This window comes from Sus scrofa, chromosome 4, assembly GCF_054392235.1.
Source record: "Sus scrofa isolate SSC_HxYL_T2T_F1_AM1 chromosome 4, Sscrofa_HxYL_maternal_Yorkshire_Landrace_v2.0, whole genome shotgun sequence".
In the NCBI taxonomy this organism is placed as follows: Eukaryota; Metazoa; Chordata; class Mammalia; order Artiodactyla; family Suidae; genus Sus; species Sus scrofa.
In genome coordinates, this window is record NC_139386.1 from 120,240,441 (window position 1) to 120,264,107 (window position 23,667).

Below are 23,667 nucleotides of genomic sequence, written 5' to 3' on the forward strand. Positions count from 1 at the left end.
TGATCTTAAATACAAGGAACTGAATATTCCTACAATTTTTGATTTTTGTGAGTTGTCAAACACTGCAAACCACCTCTCTATAGTCCTCTCAACACAAAGAATCCTATGTAGATAGAATCACTGAAGTAGGTTCTGTTCAACTTGATCAAATATTGGAGGCATGATATTGCAGCACATTTAAAAAAATATATAAGCCCCATGGTGGAGGGTTCATCCTAGTAGATGTGGAGATATGAGGTGTGGAAAGTTCATGTTGTATCTGCTCCCAAAAATGTTCTTTATTCTGTGTTGCTGGCTACCTTATACTCATCATTCAGTTGTAAGAAGAAATATCTCCTCTACAGAAAGTCTTCCGAAGCCGCTCCTATTTTTTTCTTTTTGCTAATAACATTTATTATAATCTGTAAAACCACATTTATTTTAGTAGGCATTTTTATATCCACCTTCAATAAACTGTAAGCTCCATCAAGTCAGCTTAATATATACATGTTCGCTATAGTTCATTCAACTCTTTCAAGAGTCATGTACATTCTAATTGGACAATAAATATTTTTGAGCAAATAAATTCAGCCTTTTAGGGCTACATGGAGCATTTGAGAGGCCTCAACTAGCATCTCAAGCGTGTAGGCTACCTTTCAGCTATGTCAGGTTATAACTACAGACTTCAACGAGTTAAGCTGAAGAATACTGTAGAAGAATCTAATATTAGATGAGAGATCTGTCTCCTTGTGACAGACAAAGGTTGATTCAGGGTGTAAGAATGTGACCAGTGTATTCCTCTGAAGGCTGACTTTTTATTTGATTTAGCAGACAAGACAGAATATGTCCTTCAAATACATTGAAAAACCAAGCCCAAGAGAATGATGCTATTCTCATTTAGCCTTGGATTCTGGCCTTTTTATCCTTCGAAACAGGAATATTAGAGATTGTAAAAGGATAAGAGTGTATGAGGCTTTGCTAGATTCAAAGGGGCATTTTTAGATTTCTGAATAGTCTTAGAAATAGAAGCAGAACTTCTTAGAGTATTTATTATATGTCATTGTTCAAAACCAGCAAACTTCTACCTACAGTACCACTTTGACTTTAGCGTAACATAAAAGCTGTTTTGCATGACAAATTATACTGTTGTAACCAATATTATAATTAGTATAGAGAAAGGATACATTAGATTCACATTTAGGAAAAAGCTACAGAAGATTAATTACAGTCTATTAAAATTCTAAGTTCATCATCATTTTTTTTTTCACTTGATGCCAGAATGTAAGGATTCTAACACATTGGCTAGATGAATCTAGCATGCACTAATCTACCATGCTGAACCCATTCAAACTTAAGGACCCAAATGTGTTATAAAGCATAATTACTTGAGAGCTAAATCTTAAGCAAGACAGAAATCTGAATTAAAACTGCCAAGGATCATATGCACACAGAGAATATAATCAAGGAGAATCTGTATAAATAAGGCTTTGTCTTTAAGTCATCCAATGATTCATGTTGCCTACTGTAGTTTAAATTGGCTTCTTTGGAATTAATTTTAAGGCACTGAAAGGCATACCCATTTTCAAGTGTTCAAATATTCATTTTATATTAGCTTTTATACTAGCTGTCACATGTCACAATTGAGTGTCATCTGAATCTTCTAATTATGCATGCAAATGCAGAGAATTCAGTAAGGATATTTTAATAAAATGAGTACTTGATGCCACTTTTTGATTTTTATTAGACTAATTAATATAACTGCACACAATACCATGTGTGACATAAATTCAAAGTACTAAACTGTCAATCATTCAAACATAACGTGATAATACATTTTGGTTAATCTCACCCAAAACCACAAGTTTAGATTTCAGACATCCATTTGCCTTTTTTAAACAACAAATCAGCACTCTTTCAAAGGTAAACTGATAGTGTTCTATGTGAAATATAACACGATCCGAACAAATGAAGTCAAAACTGACAGTAATAAACAGTATTTCCCCATCAAGAAAGCTGTCCTGAAATAAAATCTTTAGCTTAACTTCTCAAGTTAGGTTTTGGAAATTCTGGTTCGCTTTCTGCAAACAAAGGATGGGGGGAAATTAAAAACTTATTCTGCCCTTCTAAGCTAAATGCATTGCACTATGAACAGCAATAGCAAGCACTTCATTACTTTCTTTTCTTTAATACTCATAGCCTAATTTATCCAGAAGTAATTATAGCTGGATGATCAGCTAAACAGGAATAGTCATTATCATTTTCATAGGCTCTTTGTAGAGTATTATGTCTGAGTGATTTATTATACATTGCTTTATGAGCACTCTCTTGCAAGTAACACACAAACAGAGCCACAGAAAGATGAAAGCAAATGTCATTTCATGGCCATGAAAATCACTTTTATTTTTTTAAACTAGAGTTATGAGTCTGAGTAAAGTCACATATGTTAGAGTCAAAAGGATGAAAAGCAGCTTTAATCTTCAAAAACACATTATCTATATTAATGTATAATTTTCTGGTTTCCAGCATAGTTCTCACCACATGTGCTTTTTGTTTTTCTGAATGTTAAAATCTTTACTTTTATGCTAAATGGAAATAATTATGTTACTGAAGAAAGAATTTTGAGTGTTGAAAAATTTAGTTTTAGATCTGAATTCATTATGGAGCAAGTAGGCAATTTTAGGTAAAATGCTTAAGAACTCTGCACTCAGTAACTTCATCTTAGAATGAGTCAAATAGTTTTCTTCCATCTCAGTATGGGTGATTTTAAATTTCAAAGAGAAAATATGGATCTAAAATATAGTTTCTAAATACACTGTATGCACATTATATCATTTGGCTCACACTCTAGAATTGAGACATATTGTTTTATATATAAAAGATTCAATATACCATTTATCTGTTAGTATGATTAGTATTATCTTAGATCCATGAATAGTCTATTTAAAGTAGACTCTTAACATGAACATTTTGGTGAGAGATTTATCAAGAATTAGGAAAGAGAGAATGAAAATCTCATTTGCTTTAATTCTGATCTCAGATTTCAAATGCATTTTTTTTTTTTTTTTTCGCCAGGAGACAAGGATTTTTAAGAGCAAAGATGGATATACAAAATCAAATACTGTGATTTTTCATTTTCACATGGAGGTCAATCTCAGCACAAAATTACAATAAAAATACATTCTTGGAGTTCCCGTCATGGTGCAGTGGTTAACGAATCCGACTAGGAACCATGAGGTTGCGGGTTCGATCCCTGCCCTTGCTCAGTGGGTCAAGGTTCCGGCGTTGCCGTGAGCTGTGGTGTAGGTTGCAGACGCGGCTCGGATCCCGCGTTGCTGTGGCTCTGGGGTAGGCCGGCAGCTGTGGCTCTGATTAGACCCCTAGCCTGGGAACCTCCATATGCCGCAGGAGCGGCCCAACAAATGGCAAAAAGACAAAAAAAAAAAAAAAAATACATTCTTGAGCACATGTATAGATGGTATTTTTAAACACTGATAAGTACAGATATTACTGAAGGGTTTGTGAGGTATAGAAAAGAAAACTATACCAAATACCAAATATCCAAATTTCATAAAATATTTTTTAAAATATCCAATTATTCTGTCTATAACTCTCTCATACTACCTATTCCATTATGAAAATATTATTGAATAATTTACTCACTCAGGATTTTCCACTGTGAAGTGATTCTATCCTCTTCTTTCAGCTCCTCCAGTTTGCATCTTTTTCCTCAGAATAAAATAATCAAACAAGATCTTTCATTGGAACTATCCACATTTAAAGTCTGACAGAATTCTAAACAAAATTTCATAGGGTTTTTGGATAAAGATGACAGAACATGTACAATTTTTCCTTGCCTATAACTAATTGGTAGAAATAACATAAATGAAGAACAAATTTCTTTTTTTGTCTTTTTGTCTTTTTTTGTCCTTTTAGGGCCACACCTGTAGCATATGGAGGTTCCCAGACTAGGGGTCTAATCAGAGCTGTAGCCATTGGCCTACCCCAGATCCACAGCAAAGCCAAATTGGAGCCATGTCTGTGACCTACACCACAGCTCATGGCAACCCCAGATCCTGAATCCACTGAGTGAGGTCAAGGACTGAACCCACAACCTCATGGTTCTTAGTCAGATTCGTTTCTGCTGTGCCATAACAGGAACTCCCAAAGAACAAATTTCGTATAAGTTAAAGAAGCAACCCCCAAGGTAGAATTAATAGCCATCTTTTTTTTTTTTTTTTTTGCTTTTTAATCACTTACATTTAATCACTTACATTTGTAGAACTTACTGATATGAAAGTACTTGCTATTGACATTTTCTTCTAAATGTTTTTTGTGTGTCTTAAAGCTTTTCTATCTTTTACCTCCTTTCTTATTGCCTTCTTTTGTGTTTCCTTGTCTATTATTCAGTGTCAGGGTTTGAGTCCCTTCTCATTTTATTTTGCGTATACTCTATAGGTATTTTCTTTCTGGGTGCCAGTGCAATTATATGAAATACCCTCTTTTCTAAAGTGATGATAATTTCAATCACATATAAAAACTCAATTTCCTTACAGATTCATTCCCTTTTTATGTTATTGATAATCACAAATTAACACCTTTATATATTATATACATATATAGTTATTTTATCATTTTGTCATTAAAATTCTATACAAAAATTAAGTGAATTTATACACTAAAATTAGAATATTGCAAAAAATTAAAACAGTGCAGGATACTATACTTTGTTTATGCATTTGCCTTTGGCTGTGTTATCTTAATTTTCTTTTATTTAATGCAAAATGTTTCAGTCCCTGCGAGGCTGTATTTTTGTATTTGTTCATATAATAAATTCCCTCTCAGTGAAATACTTCTGAGAATATATTTAGTCCTTGAAAATTAAGAGTCTGGTCCAGTAAATTAAAATCTTTCTTTTCTAGTATTTTTCCCCAACAGACTGGCTTAAAAAACAATGAAAGATAAAAATACACAGAAGTTTCATTATTGTTATAATTTGTCATAATCAAAATTAAATTTTGTCCTAATTTTAAAAATTAACCCATTCAAAACATCACAGGTTTTGAAAAGAAATAGAAACAGAAAACCATTGGTTTAAAAGTTTAACTGATAGAAACACAAACAAAATGATCAATATTGACCCTTAGGATAATAATGCTTAGGAAGGGAAAATCCTTAGGGAAAATCCTTGAAATACTGCAGGTTTGATATTTGTTCTCATCTAGATAAATCTCTGATAACTCAAACTTTGGGTATGGCAAGGGTAAAAAAGAGATGAGCAATACTTTAATCTTAGTGACTAATTTTAGAAATAGAGATATAATAATATACTGTAGAAAACTAGCAGGTGGAGAGAGGTAAATCAACAGGAAAAAATTATGCAACTATGTTTTTGTGAGTATTAATTTTCGTTTTTATAGTCTCCTCCTCTGAAAAAGAAGAATGTCCTTGGAGCATGGCAATTTGTGTAAGTTAATTGGATTTTTTTTCAATGTAGTATTGAGGATTGAGTCTTGAAAATAAATTTTTATTCAGAATAGGTATCTTCCAAGTGGAAAATTAAAAGTATGTAATTGAGATGCAAAACTGTCATGAATAAATACACCAAAATACTCATAGAAAAAAAATGTAATCTTTTTAATTTAATAAATTTCTACTTCAAAAATGAGGGTATGTAGCTCTGATCTGGCCTAGTAGAGTACCTACATGTTTGGCCCAAATATCTAATTCTTTTTTTTTTTTCAATTTATATGTGTTGTCCCTTTCAGTTGATATAAAATATACTGAACAGGTCTTGAGATAACTCCATGAAAGTGTATAAAGTCTATGTTTGAGATGTGTTTGGGGAAGAATTTAACCTTAATGGAATGGACCAACTAAAATCAAAGGGAAAGATTAATAATACACACAGCTTCTCTACATCTACAGAAATAACTATAAATTATACCTAAATAAGTTAAAAGTAAAAGTATGGAAAATGATATACTATGCTAACACTAATTTTTAAAAATTCTGTAGTGGCTATATTAATATCAGAAAAAAATGAGGCTTCAGAAGAATGCATATTATTATCATGGATAAGCAAAGCATTTTATAATCATGAAAAATTAATGCAATAATCCTAAATGTTTCTGTACCTCACATAGCTTCAAAACACATGAAGCGGACTTCCCATGTGCTCATAGCATAACTACTTGGTGTTGCTTCTACAGTGGCTGTGGCTCAACCCCTTGTGTGGGAACTTCCATATGCCGCAGATGTGGCCACTTCTTTTTTTAAAAAAAAAAAAAAGAAAGAAAGAAAGAAAATTAAAAGAAAAAAAAAAAAAACCACATGAAACAAAAAGTAAAAATGCAGGATAAATGCACAGACCCACACTTAGTCATCTATATTCCAATATCTTTCTTCCAATAATTAGTATGACAAAGAAAAATTTAGTAAGGGTATTTAGTCTGCACTATCATCTACCCTGACCTAATAGATATCTGTCGAACACACCTGGAATTGCAGACTATACATTCTTTACAAGTGCAATGAGCCATTTGTTCTGGCTCATTCATAGACCCTCTTCTGTTCTGAGCCATAAAACAAGACTCCATAAATTTAAAAAGATTCCGGTAGTATTAAATATGTTCTCTGACAAAAATGGAATTAAATTACAAATTAATAACAAAAAAGATATGGGAAATTCCTCAATACTTGGAAACAAAAAAACTATATAATCTGATTCTAAAAAGAATGAAAAAGGAAATTAAAAAATAGTATGAGCTGAATGAAAATGAATGTACAACATAAAAAAATATAGAATATGCAGTTAAAGTGCTATATAAAGAAAAATTTATAGCATTAAATACATGTATTAGAAAAGAAGAAAGATCAGTAACCTCAAATCAGTAAACTTGGGGTAACTTCAGAAACTAGAAAAAGAAGAGCAAATGAAGCCCAAAATAATCAGAATGAAAGAAATAAGAGCAGAAATTAATGAAACAGAACAAAGATAACTGTAGAGAAAATCAGTGAAACCAAAATAACTTTCTTTCAGAAGATCAATAAAATTATTAAAATTCTAGCCATACTAATCCAAACATGAGGTGCAATGACACAAATAATCAATATCAGGAACTAAAAGTTGTCACTCCAGATGCTACAGGTATTAAATGGACAATAAAATAATATTATGAATAATTTTATAATAATAAATTTGACAACTCAGATAAAATGGACAAATTACTTGTAAGAGACAATAAATTACCTGACTAACCCTATGACTATTAAAGAAATTGTATTTGTTATTATATCTTTCCAAAAAGAAACTCCAGGCTCCGAAGGTTTTGTTGCCGAATTTTATCAAGCGTTTAGAATGGTACCAGTTCTAGACAAACTCTTCCATAAAATTGAAGAGGAGGGAATACTTCTCACTACATTACAGGAAAAGAAGACTACAGACCAAAACTCCTCACTACCATAAATGGAATATTCTTAATATTTTTGGCAAATTAAATCCAACAATATATTTAAAAAAATATGTTATTACAAGCAAGTAGGCTTTTTCCATGATACGAGATTATTCTAGTGTTTAAAAATCAATCAGTGTAATTAAGGCATTAAAATTTTCACTGTTCATCAGACAAGTCTTCTCTGTGACCATGATGCATCAGGACAAAAGCAGTTTAAGTCCTCAGTCATATCTGAAAACGATGAGAAACATGAACATTGTTCAAATCATAAAAATGACCAAATTTTTGTCATTTGACCAATGACTCTTTATTCACGCTACTGTGTGTGACTACTGCTTCTTTACCAACTACAGATCTACCCTTGTTTCATTCTGAATTATAGACGAAAACTTTTAAGATACCCTAACAGAGACTTGCCCCTACTTACTGATAATTAAAAAATAAATAATGACCTTAATGCCACTAAAAATTAAGTATTACGAGAGATTGTTGTAAACACAAAGCCTCTATATTTTTTTTCTAATTTTATGGAAATTTTGAGATATCACGGATATTACTAGGAGGAAGCTAAAATACTAAAATGTTCAAACACTTTCCTACTCATATACGATCAGACAGGACCATTCAAATGCTCTGCCAACATTAAATGGGATCTTTGAAAATCTTGCTGGGTGTTGTTTTTATTATAGTTAGCTGAGAGAAAAAGAAAAAGGCATGGAGGAGCACATATAGAAAATATTTTGTGGAGTTCTCTTTTGGTGCTGTGAGTTAAGGATCCAGCATCATAACTGCAGCAGCTTGGGCCACTGCTATGGTGTGGATTTGATTCTTGACCCCGGACCTTCCTCAAGCTGCAGGAAATGCCAAAAAATATATGTATTTTAAAAAGTATAGAAAATAGTTTGTGTCATGCTATGGAGTCCTACATGTCACTTCCACTCATATCCTACTCATATCCATCCTAAACTACAAGCAAGTTTGAAAAACAAGCATAGCTGCTAATTAGAAATAAGAGGAAAGGATCGCTTCTCGGCCTTTTGGCTAAGATCAAGTGTAGAAATAAGAGGAAAGGGTTCTGCTTATCAACTTGGCAACACTAGATATGCTACGGATTTTTTTAAACTCAAATATATATGAAGAAACATACATAAGACTTATGTGTACGTTTTAAAGATAATGTTAAAAGGGATACTCATATCATCGCCACCTCAGTTTTTAAAAAAAAGCAATGTCAGAAATGCCTTCTTTTGTTCCTTCTAGATTACAATGTTCTCCCTCCTGACATAGATAAAGGTTATACTGGTTCCTGAAGCAATGTTTTCCTTGTATATAATGACTATGAATATGTTTTAAACACATTCTTTTTGCCCAATTTTGAACTTCATGCAAACAGAAGTTTGTAGATTTATGCTTATTTTTATCTACATTATTTTTATGAGAGTTTTGGTGAGTAGTTGTCATTCATCTGCATCATGGTATTCTATGTCATATTAAGAATGTAGCCCATTTTATTTCATTCCGACAACCAAGTGTGATTGTTTTGGTTTGGGGACAATTATATACAAAGTGGCTATGAACTTCTGGTACCCGCCTTTGGGTGCCTGGTGAAAAGTTTCCCTATCCAGGAAAGGAACTGATGAACTATGTGGTTTATTTACATTCAACTTTACTAAATAATGTCATACAAGTTTTCCAAAATAATTGTAACATTGTATGATCCCATCATGGTATAGGAATTACCATTTCGCCATATCATTGACAAAAGTATCATTAGATTTTCTTTTTAACTTTTGTAGATCTAGTGAATGTGTAATTATATCTTACGTTGTATCAAAGTGGACTTCTTTGATTATCTGTGTGTCTTCCTTATGATCAGTGAAGACAAATATCATTTTTTATGCCTAGAGGCTATTTGGAGTCCCTTTTCAAGGGCTTGCAGAAAGAAATATTCTATGCTTTTCCCAATGGATTTTATTTTTCTCATTAATGTGTAGGAATCCATTACATATTGTGGGATTTTTGTCAGTGATATGTGTTGTGAATATTTTCCCATTCAGTAATTTCTTTCACTTATCGTTAATTTTTTTTTTTTTTTTTTTTTTTGCTTTTTAGAGCTGCACCCATGGCATAAAGAGGTCCCCAGGCTAGGTGTCGAATCAGAGCTGTAGCCGCCAGCCTATGACACAGCCTATGCCACAGCCATGCAGGATCCGAGCTGCATCTGCAGCCTACACCAAAGCTCACAGCAACACCAGATCCGTTGTGTTGCCAGGGATCGAACCTGTGTCCTCATGGGTGCTAGTCAGATTCGTTAATCATGCAACCATGACGGGAACTCCTTAATTTTCTTTATAGTGTATTTTCATGAACTCAGATGTTTTATTTTTAATGTCGTCAAACTCATTGTTCATTGCTTTAGCAGTAGTGCTTCTCTGAGCTTATTTGATACTACTTAATTACTCACTCCATATCTAAAATAAATGTTCGCAACCAGTAAGGCAAGCCCAACCAGTCTCTACTTTTCTAAAGTTTACCGGCTTTGTATTAATTCTTAACTGCTAAAACTCTTACTCTCAGGCAACCCTTTTGGGACTCTTCACAGGCATCTATCACTAGTTTTCCTTGTATCCTTAAATGGTACAATTACCCAACTGACTGTCTAAGACTTCTTTCACTGTTCCTTCTTATAGCTACAACCCTGGCTCTGGCAGGCCTGAAAATATAGGTAGGATCCACTCAAGATGATCCATGCCCCAAAATTCAAACGCTTCCATATGCTTATGCTGGCCTATGGGAAAATATAGCATTTTTGTTTGTTTGTTTGTTTTCTGCTAAACTCTTGAAGCTCAGCCCTTCCTTTTTGTAATCCAATCAGAGGCAGTTCCAAACCTCTATGGCCCTAGCCTTTTCTACTGAAAGTCCAGAATTGCCTCTGTGCTTCTGTTTGCTCTGAATTCCAGAGAAGAGATCTTATGTTCTCAGAGCCATCCTCTTCTAACCCCTCTTACCCTCTTTGCTTTGAGGTGGAGGTCCGGTTGGGGAGTGGGATAGATGAATACACATCTCTAAACTCATAGCATTCCAACCACATTTCCCAAAGAAATTCTCAATTCCTTTCTTCTTGATTATTCTCTCTTCCCTCATATAACCGGAAATGGTTAAATGGCTACTGGTTTCAGAAGCAGTTTAGGGTTACTGAGATAGTAGATTATCTGGGACTTCTCTTTAGCATGTGAGAGCACTCAACCCCCACTCCTCTTTGGAACCTCCATCTAAAATCTTAAGGCATAGAAGGTCATATTTAGCCATATGTTTCTTTCCCTGTACCATTTGAAATTTTTAATCAAAACCATTAACATATTATTTCAGTACAGTGAATTGAAACAAATTAAGTCTATAAGTCATAGACATAATGTTCAAAATAAACATGCTTACTATAAATATGAAAATATCATATTTGCTAATGTGAACCAACTCATTTGATTTTAATTACAGAAAAAAAAATATTGACTTAACTTTGGCTGAATACATAGCTACTGATTAAGAAGTAGTTTGAAACATTTCACAATCAAAGCAAATTTTGTACAAATTACCTAAACTGTTCAGTCTTTTTTGTAACATAGCTGTATCATTCAGTAAAATTAAAATAACTTGAAACATCTGTTTTTCTTAGTGTCCTTATTCCTTTGCTAGCCAGTTTTCCAAAAACAGTACGGCCCTTTATAACCTCATAACTTTGTCTAAAAGCCTCTTTTTACTCCTTATTCACCTTAAACTCAGCATAAATGTTATGGCTTCTATTAACCCTCTCCCAACTCACTGAGGAAGAGTTATCTACCTTTTTGTTGATGTCACAGCTTTAAATTCATCATTATAGCACATGATAGATTCTATTATTAATTTATTTTTTCTATTATTAATTTAAACAATTTTTCCTCTATTATACAGGGATGATATCCTCCCTAGAGCAAAGACCCTGGAACATAAGCAATTCCTTAATAAGTATTTAATAAATAAATGACTGTATCATATTTCCTCTATTTGAAAATCAGAGTTAGGGAGACCAATACCAGGTTTTCAGTTCTGGGTCAGGCAGCATAAGACATTTATAAAAATGTATGAAACCAGAGAATATTGAGGAGTTTGTTTTGTGACTTTCAGGTCACAAGGAAAAATAGATACACTCAGGTTATTTCCAGTGATATGGTTTATTAGTAGATAAAGACAGAACGTAAGGAAACAAAGAGAGCATATCAAGAACAAAACAATTCTCTCAGAGAATCAAAGCAATAGCCACTGTTATTTTGGATTCCACAGCAACTGCGGTGGGTCAGCAGTAATTTCACTAACTCAGCAGGGGCTCTGGTGATCTAACCCATTTGTCAAGTGGACACTTCGTGCTTACTACTCTGGTGACTTCATGACCCAGCTCTTCTTACCTCTGATTTGTTAAAATCCACTACTCTATATACTTCAGCTCTTGGTTTTTCTCTAACCTGTTTCTGCATTGCCTGTGCTCTTCTTGTGTACATAAACTTTAAATTTTTTAAGATTGTACTTTTTTTTTTTGTCTTTTTTTTTTTTTTTTTTTTTTTTTTGCTATTTCTTTGGGCCGCTTCCGTGGCATATGGAGGCTCCCAGGATAGGAGTGGAACCGGAGCCGGAGCCGCCGGCCTATGCCAGAGCCACAGCAACGCAGGATCCGAGCCGCGTCCACAACCCACACCACAGCTCACGGCAACGCTGGATCACCAACCCACTGAGCAAGGGCAGGGACCGAACCCGAAACCTCATGGTTCCTAGTCGAATTCGTTAACCACTGCGCCACGACGGGAACTCCAAGATTGTACTTTATTAATATTTTTTTCTAATATGTAAAATACTTTATACAAGGTAGCCTTATATGCTCCTGGACTTCTTACACCTAGACTGTAGATGGTTCTCTTTATCATACTACTATTGCTAATTTAATCAATTTTGGCCAATATAGCAAGATCATGAGATACTAAGTAGGCAAAATAAAGAAATAAAATGCCTATGTCTGCACATTTTAGAGAGAATCATCAGGTATCATATATGAATTTCATGTAATACCCAGTGGTATGCATAGGCACTAAAAATACCAAGAATGAAATCCCAAACAATTTTTATGATCAAGTCCAAAGGAAATGTCTGAAGTTGTACACAATCCAAAACCAGATTTGAAGACCTGAAATAGTCAAAAGAAAGGATCTGTTTCAGCACAAAAAGAAAGATCATCAAAAATTTAATAGGAAGTAGGTAGGAAGAGCCCAGTTTATACATTCACTGGTGTCTAAGAACAAAAAGCTTGAGTTAGTTAGCATAGTGTTTGAGGTTGTGTTTAAAGTAAAATTTCTGAGTGATGGGTGTACTTGTTACATCTGGGATGCCATTGTTGCTAGATCTTCTCAGCTGTTAGCTCTCCGAAGTGTGTATGAGTATATGTGCGTGAGTGTGTGTAAATATATATATATACACATACATATATATATATATAGTAGGTTCATATTCATATGTCCAATTCAAATTTAGTACCATATAATATATATTTAAAATATTTAATATTATATTTTTCTTTATTCTTATACTAAAGACTTTACTACTAAAATAAAATTGTTAGGTTGATATGTTTTATCATGAATTTATAAAGTTTAAGGTTTCCTTGTGGTTCTTCTTTTTCTTAAAATACATTCTTCCTAAGATATATAGAAGTCTGTATTCAAAAGTCAAATTAAATAATCATCGCCTCTATAATATTATTGTTTAGTTATCTATTGTTGCATCACAAACAACCCCTAACTTAGTGGCTTAAGGAAAAAACAAATTACTTTGTTTTTTTAGGGCTACACCTATGGCATATGGAAATTCTCAGGCTAGGGGGTATTTCAGAGCCAAAGCTTCCAGTCTACCCCACAGCCACAGCAGAGCAGGATCCAAGCTGCATCTGTGACCTACAGCATACTCATGGTAACGCTGGATCCTTAAGCCACTGAATGAGGCCAGGGATCGAACCCACATCCTTATGGATACTAGTCGGATTTATTTCCACTGCACCACAACAGGAATTCCTTGCTTGTCTCTTTTCTATGCAGTATCAATTAAAGTGACTCAATGAACAATTAGGTACTAAATTGTTCTCAAGGCCTGGTCACTCTCATTTCTGGTGAATGATGTTAGCTATTGGCTGAGACATCTATATATAACCTTTGCAGTTTTGCTTGCATTTTTTTCATGAAAAGTTTTCTTCATGAGAAAAACCAAGCATGGTGGCTCACAGCATGGTAGCTGAACGACTTATGTGATGGCTCAGGCTTCTGTGGTGCATGTCCTGAGACATAGAGCCAGGCGAAAGATGTGACACTTCCTATGATTTAGCCCCTTCCTTCATATTCTCTTTGTTAGAAGTAGTGTCTAAGACCAGTCCATGTTCAAAAAGAAGGTAATTAGACCTACCGTTTGAAGGGAGGAAGGTCAAAGAATTTCTAATGTACTTGTAAAATGTGTAAACATGTTTTAAGACAATTATGTTCCAATTTGATAAAGTTAAACTCATTTCTCTCTACTTGTTTTCAATTTTAGTTTTGCTTTCTTCTTTTTGTTTTCCTTTAATACTTTAATATGCAAAACATAGTATACAAAAATTAAAACTTTATTTTCTCAGAAAAGTCTTGTTCCCATGGCTATATCTAACACAGTATTTTCCCCACAGATTTTACTTTTGAATAAAAAGATACTTACCAATTAAATGCCTATTAATCTTCATATGCAAAAAATTTATACAATATATCATATGCCTTATTGAAGAAATTATTTATTTCAAGACTAGATCAGAAAATACCGGGTAAACCTAGGACATTGCTGCGCAAAAGCAAGGAAGTGCTCAGGGACCGATGTGGGAGGAGCTAAAGAAACGTGGCCCAATAGGGAGGAATTTTTAAAAGCCACATTTGAGACAATATGTGTACTAATATTATTAATAATAATATAAACAGTATAAAATATTACATAAACAAGAAGAGCTGCATCCATAGTGACAGTCATAAAGAGAGAAAGTAAGTTATATGCCACCATTGAAAACGACTATCATAACAATTCCTTTTATAAAAATTGGTGTAGGAAAATAATTAAGCGTTTAGTCACCTTTTGAGGCAGACAACATTAATCGATGTATTTTGTAAAGAATTGGCAACAGGATATTCAAACAGTGCCCAAGTCATGAAAATCTACTTCAGTTACAGTGAGGCAATCTTACATACGTGCATACTGACAAAGTACAAAGACCAACTATATAGGCACTCTTGCCGAAACTATTAACCTGAATCTAATCGAAGCTTTAGCTGTAATCCTTTTTAGAAAAAAAAAAAAAACACATAGTAGATAGAGAAACAAGTTAAATGATATCATGAGGAAACAATAAAACATATCCAGAATGTGAGGCTTTCTAGTCTTATTAGACTTATTTTTTCAAAGCAATGTCATAATTAACAAGATTTGGAGTGATGTAACTGAATGCAATGAATGAAACCTGGTTTGGAACTGGTTCAAAACAATATTATATGGGTGTTTGACAACTGAAGGAGATTGAATATACAAGATGCCAGGAAATCGTTAATTTCTGCATGTATTATAATGAAAGTATAGTTACATTAAATAATCTTATTTTGGAGATATGTGTGCTGAAATATTGAGGGATGCAAGATTTTGGTTTCTTAACTTCTTTTTTAATGGATCTGCAAAGATAGGTGAGAGAGTATTAATAGTTGTCAACTAAGGAGGTGATATGCAGAAAGAGGTATATTTATATATTCATTTGTTTTCCTATATGTAAACTTCTGCATAATAAAGTTGACAGAAATAAGGACAAAGTTAAGGAAAAAAAGACTAAGTGGATGCTTTTCATGCCAATATTTTATAAAGGTTGTTTTCTGTTATTTAAGAGAGAGTGTAAGTTTATACATACATAGGAAGAAAGAAAAATGTAAAATTATTACTTTGATCTTATCGTGTCTTATATGCATTTGGATCATTTAATTATTCTCAGCAAATATTGAACACTTGCTGTCTGTTCAGGATATTGCCAGAATTAAGGTGTTAATGTCTCTATAATTCTCTGAGCTCCTTAGGTGAGAAGTGTTATGCATTGAAACTTGTTGTTTTTTTTGTTTTGTCTTTTTTTAGCTATTTCTTGGGCCGCTCCCGCGGCATATGGAGGTTCCCAGGCTAGGGGTCGAATTGGAGCTGCAGCCACCGGCCTACGCCAGAGCCACAGCAACGCGGGATCCGAGCCGCGTCGGCAACCTACACCACAGCTCACGGCAACGCCGGATCGTTAACCCACTGAGCAAGGGCAGGGATCGAACCCGCAACCTCATGGTTCCTAGTCGGATTCGTTAACCACTGCGCCACGATGGGAACTCCCTGAAACTTATTGTTGTAATGGTGATCGTTATTATTAACCTTGTATGGTATCTTGTGTTTAAAAGTTCTTGGTAACCATTTTTTAAAAAAGATTATTAATATCTTTTTTAGAGTGTACTTCAGATTGATTAATCACATTCCTGACCTGGCTGTTCAATTTATGTTCAAGATTTGCCTCTATGTTCAGTTATAATTTACTGTTTTAAGCCTTCCATTTGCTTTCTAAACCCAGAGATTTTCAAAAGTTATCTCTGAGATCAAAGTACTTTCAAGTAATTCCATTTTGTTCTCTAACGGATTTTTGAAGATAGGGTTATTTTTACTTGAAACAGTGGTCCGTTAGAGGTTATACAATTGTTTGTGAAGAAAATTGCCAAATTGGATTCACATTTTATTCACATCTTTCAAAATCATTGGTTTTTTGCTATCTTTAAGGTGGTAGATCTAGTTTATTCACTTACTGTTAAGTTCTTGCTTATTGCTTTTACATAAAATCAAAAAATAAAAGAACATGTCTTTAGTATAAGAAAGTTGGGTGTTATTCCTGAATCCATCATTACCTGACCATAGCCCCATAAATCAGCCTTGATTATCAATTAGCCAGTTGTGATTTAAGAAGATGTAAAAAAATTTTCTTTAAATTTGGAAAAATTTATAGAGCAAATAATTATTTAATTGGGGATAAAGAAGAAATATAAGAGAAAATGCAGTGCCTATATTTTGTGTACACCAAGCTAAAGGACTCCTCAGGGATGTGTATCAATTTTTATAAAAAAGTTATGTTTTTTTTTAAATTTTTAATTAAAGTTTAGTTGATTTACAGTGCTGGTCACTTTCTGCTGTAGAGCACAGTGAGCCAGTCATACACAGATGTACATTCTTTTTCCATCATGTTCTATCACAAGAGATTGGATATAGTTCCCTGTGCTATACAGTAGGATATAAAAAGCTCACGTTTTTACACTGCAGTAGTGAAATTTCATTATGTATAGCATAGTGGTTTCAGGCATGGGCTTTGAAGTAAAGTAGTATATATAATGTAAGTTCCTTATCTAATGCTTACAAGATCTGTGAGTTGAGAAAAAGTAGCTGAACTATGAGTGTCACTTTAGCCATCTACAATGTGTGTGTAAAAAGATATCATTATTATATAATTGTTGCAAGAGTTAAATAATATCTGTCTATTGTTTACCACAGAGGCAGTTATAAGATAGGAGTGCAATCATGATAGGTATGTGATAATATAACTATTATTATTTCCCTATTCAAAATTCATAAAGTAAGTGTGATTCCTCACAGATGAAGATATCAAATCTCAAGAAATGTTCATTGCTTACCTATAAAGGAAAGCTAATATTAATTGAAGGACATATGATTCAAACTTAAGCTTTCTGATTCTCTTTATAGCACACTTTACAAAAGCCCATGCAGCTTCTAGCTTGTGAAAATCTTATGCAAGTGATGAATGATCATTAACAGGCTCTCAAAGCCAAGTATCTGAGAAGAGGAGAAAGGAAAGAATGACTCTAAAACAAAATCTGTCTTCTAGATCTGTCCTTTCTAATGTTATCTAAAAATTGATGCTTCCTAAAAAAACACCACCTGCAGGGCACCATGCTAAGTATGGGTGTGAAAGGACAGAAAAAGTTAAATTAAAATTTTTTCTAATAACTTATGTCTAAGTTAAGAAATAATAAAGCTCAAATAATGTATCATAGAATAAACAAATCTATAACTGCAAAATAAGCATAACTGAAGACATTCCTATAAATTAGATTGAGTTGACATATAATAAAAGTTTTCATTAAAAAAAATTAACCGGGAGTTCCCGTCGTGGCGCAGTGATTAACGAATCCGACTAGGAACCATGAGGTGGCGGGTTCGGTCCCTGCCCTTGCTCAGTGGGTTGGGGATCTGGCGTTGCCGTGAGCTGTGGTGTAGGTTGCAGACGCGGCTGGGATCCCGCGTTGCTGTGGCTCTGGCAAAGGCCGGTGGCTGCAGCTCCGATTCAACCCCTAGCCTGGGAACCTCCCATATGCCATGGGAGCGGCCCAATAAATGGCAAAAAGACAAAAAAAAAAAAAAAAAAAAAAAATTAACCAAATTCCCAGATTGTTACAGGAGAAGAAGAAAAGGTAAGGGAGAATATTCTAAAGATTGTGACTCTTCTTCCACTTTCTTTTTTACCTTGGATCATTACCATTTACCTTCCAATCATCTACCTTTATTCACATTCTGTCATTTTTCACAGTTGCTTCTTAAAACCCTAGCAACACATGTCCTATTCATTTTATTTTCTTAGCTATGAAGACAAGTAATAAAAATCCTTTTAGAAATGGCCAGATCATTTTTTCAAAAAAAAATTACAACGGTCATTTTCAGTATACTAGCTAAATACATTTATTGATACTACAGTGTAACAAGAATATTTTATAGGTGTATAGATATCCATTTCAGTTGAGAAAATGCAAGCATTATATAATGTGTAGCTCATTAATTTGCAATGTTTCTTATGATGAAATGAAAGAAAAATTATTGTCTCAAATTTTCAGGTTTGGTAATAAAGAGCAGAGATTAAATTACTTGCCCCCTATCAAATGTGAATCAGGAGAAAGCCACTCAATAATCTCAGATATAATAAGCCTACAAATAGTTTGAACTCTTAGAAGAAAAATACAAATAATTTGACAAAATATATCACGCCATTAAATTTTGCTAATTCACAATAATTACTTTGACATTATTTAAAATCAGAATTGTAACAATTCTGTGCAATTAACTAATTTCTTTTTCCATTCTCTACCTTAGGATTTTGTTTAAGAAAGGAAAATTCATATTGTTGGACACAAAAATATTGCCATTTTAAATCCATATTTAATATGGTTTTGGCAAATATTTCGAGTAATATTAAACTCAAATCAATATGATTAACTGGACAAATTGTCATATCACAATCACTCTGCTAAGTCCTGGGGGACCAAAAAATGTGTAATAAGGCCTGCATCATTCAGTGAGGCTTTCACAACCTCCTGGAGAGAAAAAAATACACACATAATTGAAATCAAATACATGTTAATTATCACAGATATACAAAATGCCCTAGTTTAAACCTCATTGTATCTCACCCAGAAAATTACTAGCGTGTAATAACTGTTCTTCCTTCCTCTGGTGTCCTCTCACCCACCAGCTATTTAATCTTTTTTTTCCCACATTAATGGCAGAATAGTCTATGCAAGACAGATCTGATTTTGCTGCACTAGATGTAAAGACCTTTGGTGACTCTTCATTATACGGAGAATACAGCTCAAGCTCCTTAGCAGAATAAATGACACTTCCTCAACATGAGTGTCTTTCTACTCTCACCTCAATCACTTGTTACCTGTTTTTTTGTGGTAGATTACAAGCCTTATACTGCTCTGCGTCTTTCTGGCTTCCTCTCTCTGGGATGCCCTTTATGTACTTAGTCTAACTCACTTCATTTTTACTTTTCCTTCATGATTCAGTTAGGGTTTATTTCTTTTAATAAATTCTGCCGAACTAAGGGTCTTTCCTTTGCCTTTTTATAACACTAGGCTAATCTCTGTGTTTCCATAATTTTTTGGGTAATGTCACAGGCAAAGAATAAAATCCTTGTGGTGAACATGGTCCTTTCGCACCCCTTCTAGTGTATCTTCCTGCCTTGCAGACTAAGGTATGTTTTCCGATTCAGATTTGATTATGCCACATTTTAAGTTATACTCTTATGAAATTTGAAAGCAGATAAGTAAAAGCCATCTTTACGTTTCTTTATTTTCTCCTGGCAAGCAAGAAGTTATTGTGCAGCAGTGTTCCAGTGTCCAGTCTTCATCTTTGCAAGTGCTGAAATATAGTTTTGGCAGAGGCAGGAGCCAGACTTTCAATTCCTGTTTGCTGATTCCATGGGACTGAGGTGCCGTTGCAGCGGGACGTCAGAGGCTTCGTAATCCCAAATTCCTGATGTCTGGATCCCAGCTACAACTGAGTGTGCTTTAACTCAGGTGTCCTGGGGCCAGTCTCCCCATCCCTTACCTTTCTATTCTTGGCAGAATGAACAGCTCCCAGGCAGATCGGTTCTGCTCTTAATTGGGAATCTTTTCAGGAGACCCATCCTTGAGTTCATTCTGCCACTCTTCTAATGACTTTATAAGTGCCTGATTCTGTATATTCAGTTTCTTTTCTTTTCTTTGTATAGCATGCCTAAGTTGTTTCTACTTGCTGTCCTGTGCACTTACAGAGTTTTTACAGCAGAACCATTTACAGACAACAGCATATCCTCAAGGAAGGGAATCTTGTGTTGGTTATCTGACGACACTAAATTTAAGAGTTGTGAAGATGAAAGTACAACTGAAGGGTGGATGATGGTGGTCCAAAGAAGACAGGGTAAGTCGGTAACATATTTGGAATGAAACACCTACTTAATACGAGGGCTGTTGTTTCCTGGAGTGAACCCTGGCAGATACATTCTCCTAAAGACAAAGATTGTCATTGCCATCTTATAGCCACAGTCCCAACACAGAGCGAGGCACCTACTCTCACAGCATGTAAGTATTATGGAACCAAAATGAGTGATATATTCTGCCTAAGTTATTGTGGTATCTCCATGCATAAACTTATATGTGACTTTGATATTGAAGCATTTCCATTACATTTCAGACACAAGAGACAGCATGTTCAGAGGAATAAATGCTCTAAAAGACAAAGCAGACTTGGGGAAAAGCAAGTCATCCAGAAGGCATATCAGCAGGCTTTTGAAAGATGTGGTGAGAGAGAATGCTAGAAAAACTCTGAGGAAGTCTTTCTGAAAAAAAAAAAAAAAAAAACTAATATTTTGAAGGATATAGTATATCATACTAAATCCACTACCATACTTAATGTTTCATTATTTTTCCCCAAAAATCTCACCTGATACTTTCTAAGTAAATTTATAACTTTCCTACTCTATTTCTGACTCTATACTGGGAATAAAATTGTAATAATCTTATTATACCTGTATTATCCATTTCAGAGCATTGTTATTTTTCACCTGTTGTCATTATATTTAAATAAATATAAACAAAAAGAGAATATGACCCTTTTCTCTTAAATCTTATTTAGTGATAATTTATAATATATTTCTCTTAGATAAAATACCTCTATCTATTTTTACTTTGTCCTTTTGAATTATTAAAGCAGAAATGACCACTTTTTTCCTTGACTTTGATCTTTTCTCACAGGTACCTTCAACATAACTATTTTGGAAGTCAGATAGGGAATTAAGTTTCACACATTTTTATTTCACCTGTTAATCATAAGACCCAGCATTTCTACAGACTCGAATATTGATCTAAATTTGAATAATTTTTTTTCCAAATTAAGATGATTATTTTTAAAAAAGATCTAGGAGTGAATATTCTTTTCTCTACAAGCAAAATGCAACAAGTCAGAATTCCCTGGTGGTTCAGCAGGCTAAGGATCAGCATTGACACTGCTGTGCCTTTGGTCACTGCTGTGGCAGTTTTGATCCCTGGCCCCGGAAATTCCACATGCTTCAGGTGTGGCCAAAAAAGACTTAAAAAAAAAATGCAACAGGGCAGGTGAAGTGTTCTAATTTCCTAGTTTTTCCGTATGTAAGATACTAGATGTAGTAGAAAATGGGACAAGTCTTCGTCATTACTGCATCACACCAATGCTACTCAGAGAAGGAATCTATCCTTTGGGATGCTTTAGGTAATAAAATTCACACTTTAGGTACAGGGCTGATGAAATTTTAATGTGAACTCCCTATGAAACACATTTTATGCCACTTTCCTCATTTTTTCATTCATTTATGCAATAAATATCTGTTGAATGCCTATGCTTTGAAATATAAGCAAACAAAACAAAGATCCCTGCCCTGTGGAGCCAAAATTCTAATAGGGGGAGGCAGAAAATACGTGAAATACAGAATAAAATAAATTGCTACTAATCTTAATAACTACTGGCTGGCACTAAGTGGCAGATCTATGAAAAATGCCTTAGTTCCTAGAGGCTAAAACATGGTATCTCCTCAAGTTGTAAATATAATTGACTTTGTCTGCTGAACTATAAATCCAACATATAAATGGTATTCATAGTAATAAGCAGAATAGAAAGAAGCAGGAATCTAATAAACTTTATGTATTATCAATAGCAACCATCTTTACCAGACACTACAAGCCAAGTACTATGTTAACCACTTCACATGCATTTCATTATTTAACAAAACACTTTTACAAAAAGAAATATGTCTAGGAGTTCCCACTGTGGCAAAGCAGATTAAGAACCCAACTAGTATCCGTGAGGATGCAGGTTCAATCCCAGGCCTTGCTCAATGGGTTAAAGATCCAGCATTACCTTGAGCCATGTGTGGTGTAGATTGCTGACATGGCTCAGATCTGGTGTTGCTGTGCCTGTGGTGTAGGCTGGCAACTGCAGCTCTGATTCAACCCCTAGCCCAAGAGCTTCCATATGCTGCAGGTGCAGCCATGAAAAGAAAAAAAAATTGAAGTGTCATGGTTTAGTGCTACAAAGGAAATATTGCAGGCACTAGATCAGTGAACTGAGAAAACATGGAAGACATTTTATCACTATAAATCTTTTAATGCTTCCTAAAATATTTGCCAGTGTTATATTACTAATGGAAAAATTCAGCCAGAAAGATAAGACTTATCAATATTCTATTTTCAAAATATTTGTGCTAGAACAAATTAGGAACTTTGGAAAATAACTTTTCAGCTGTTGATATTTTTTACAATAATGGAATTTTATTCTCTGCATGAGATCATGACTCTATTAGTACATTTTCAGATCTTGTTTTATTACAAAGGATGCCAGAAGTAAAACAAAGTGGGCTTACTTTCCCCCCACATTCACATCCAATATTTATCAAACCAGAAGTTTCTTTCTGCCACTAAATCTCTACAGCTACCTGCAACTACAATCACTACCTTCTCTCCCACTGAGATCCAAAAGGCAGATGCACCATTTCATCTTTAAATGCTCTTCTTTCATCTATTCTTGGTCCTTCTCCTCCTCATTACCTATTTTTTCAACTATTTCTTTTCTGTTCCTCTTCACAGACTTCTAACATTTTTAAGTGTTCAAGTATCTTTCATTTTAAAAAGGCTTTCTCCCAAATCCTTTCCAAAATCAGCTATTCCCTTTCTTCACAAAATTGCAAAAGAGTGATATATACCAGGGATCAGCAAAGTTTTCTGTAAAAAGCCAGTGTGTAAATATTGTGAACCATATGGCCTCTGTTTCAACTACTCTTCTCTGACATGATAGGGTGAAGAGTTATTGACAAAACATAACCAAATGAGTGTGGTTGTGTTCCAATGAAATTTTATTTATGGACACTAATATTTTAATTTAATATAACTTTCACATTTCACAATATATTCTTCTGATTTTTTTTTTAAGTTTTAAATATATGGCTTTTCTATGCACTGAATTTCTCAAGTCAAAACTCTGAGTAACTTTTTTTGTTTCTCTCACAATTCTTTCCATTGATCAATCAGCAAGTTTGGGTCAAGGATTTCTACAAAAGACTTCCTGAACCCATCTACATCTGTCCAAACCACTACCTGCATCCCAGCTGAAATCCTTAACTTTCTCTTAATTCCAACTGTTCCCTCTTGCCCCAATAATCCGGTCTCCATTGAGCAATTAATTAGAGTTCTTTTGTAAAAACATAAATTAAGTTACACCATTCCCTGACTGAAAACTCTCCAATAATAGATCCTTTTCACATTTAGAATAGAATCAACATTCTTTACAT

At 34.1% G+C, this 23,667-nt stretch overlaps 1 long non-coding RNA gene and 1 pseudogene across 1 annotated transcript in view; one reads left to right on the plus strand and one right to left on the minus strand.

The window, feature by feature from the left end:
• LOC106510214 (uncharacterized) overlaps positions 1–23,667 on the minus strand; it is a 198,237-nt gene that overhangs the window by 73,434 nt on the left and 101,136 nt on the right. The window contains exon 5 of the long non-coding RNA XR_014844642.1: positions 3,640–3,705. This is a non-coding gene — a long non-coding RNA (uncharacterized LOC106510214). The remainder of the gene's footprint in view (positions 1–3,639; positions 3,706–23,667) is intronic.
• LOC146404218 (U2 spliceosomal RNA) lies at positions 8,455–8,609 on the plus strand (annotated as a pseudogene).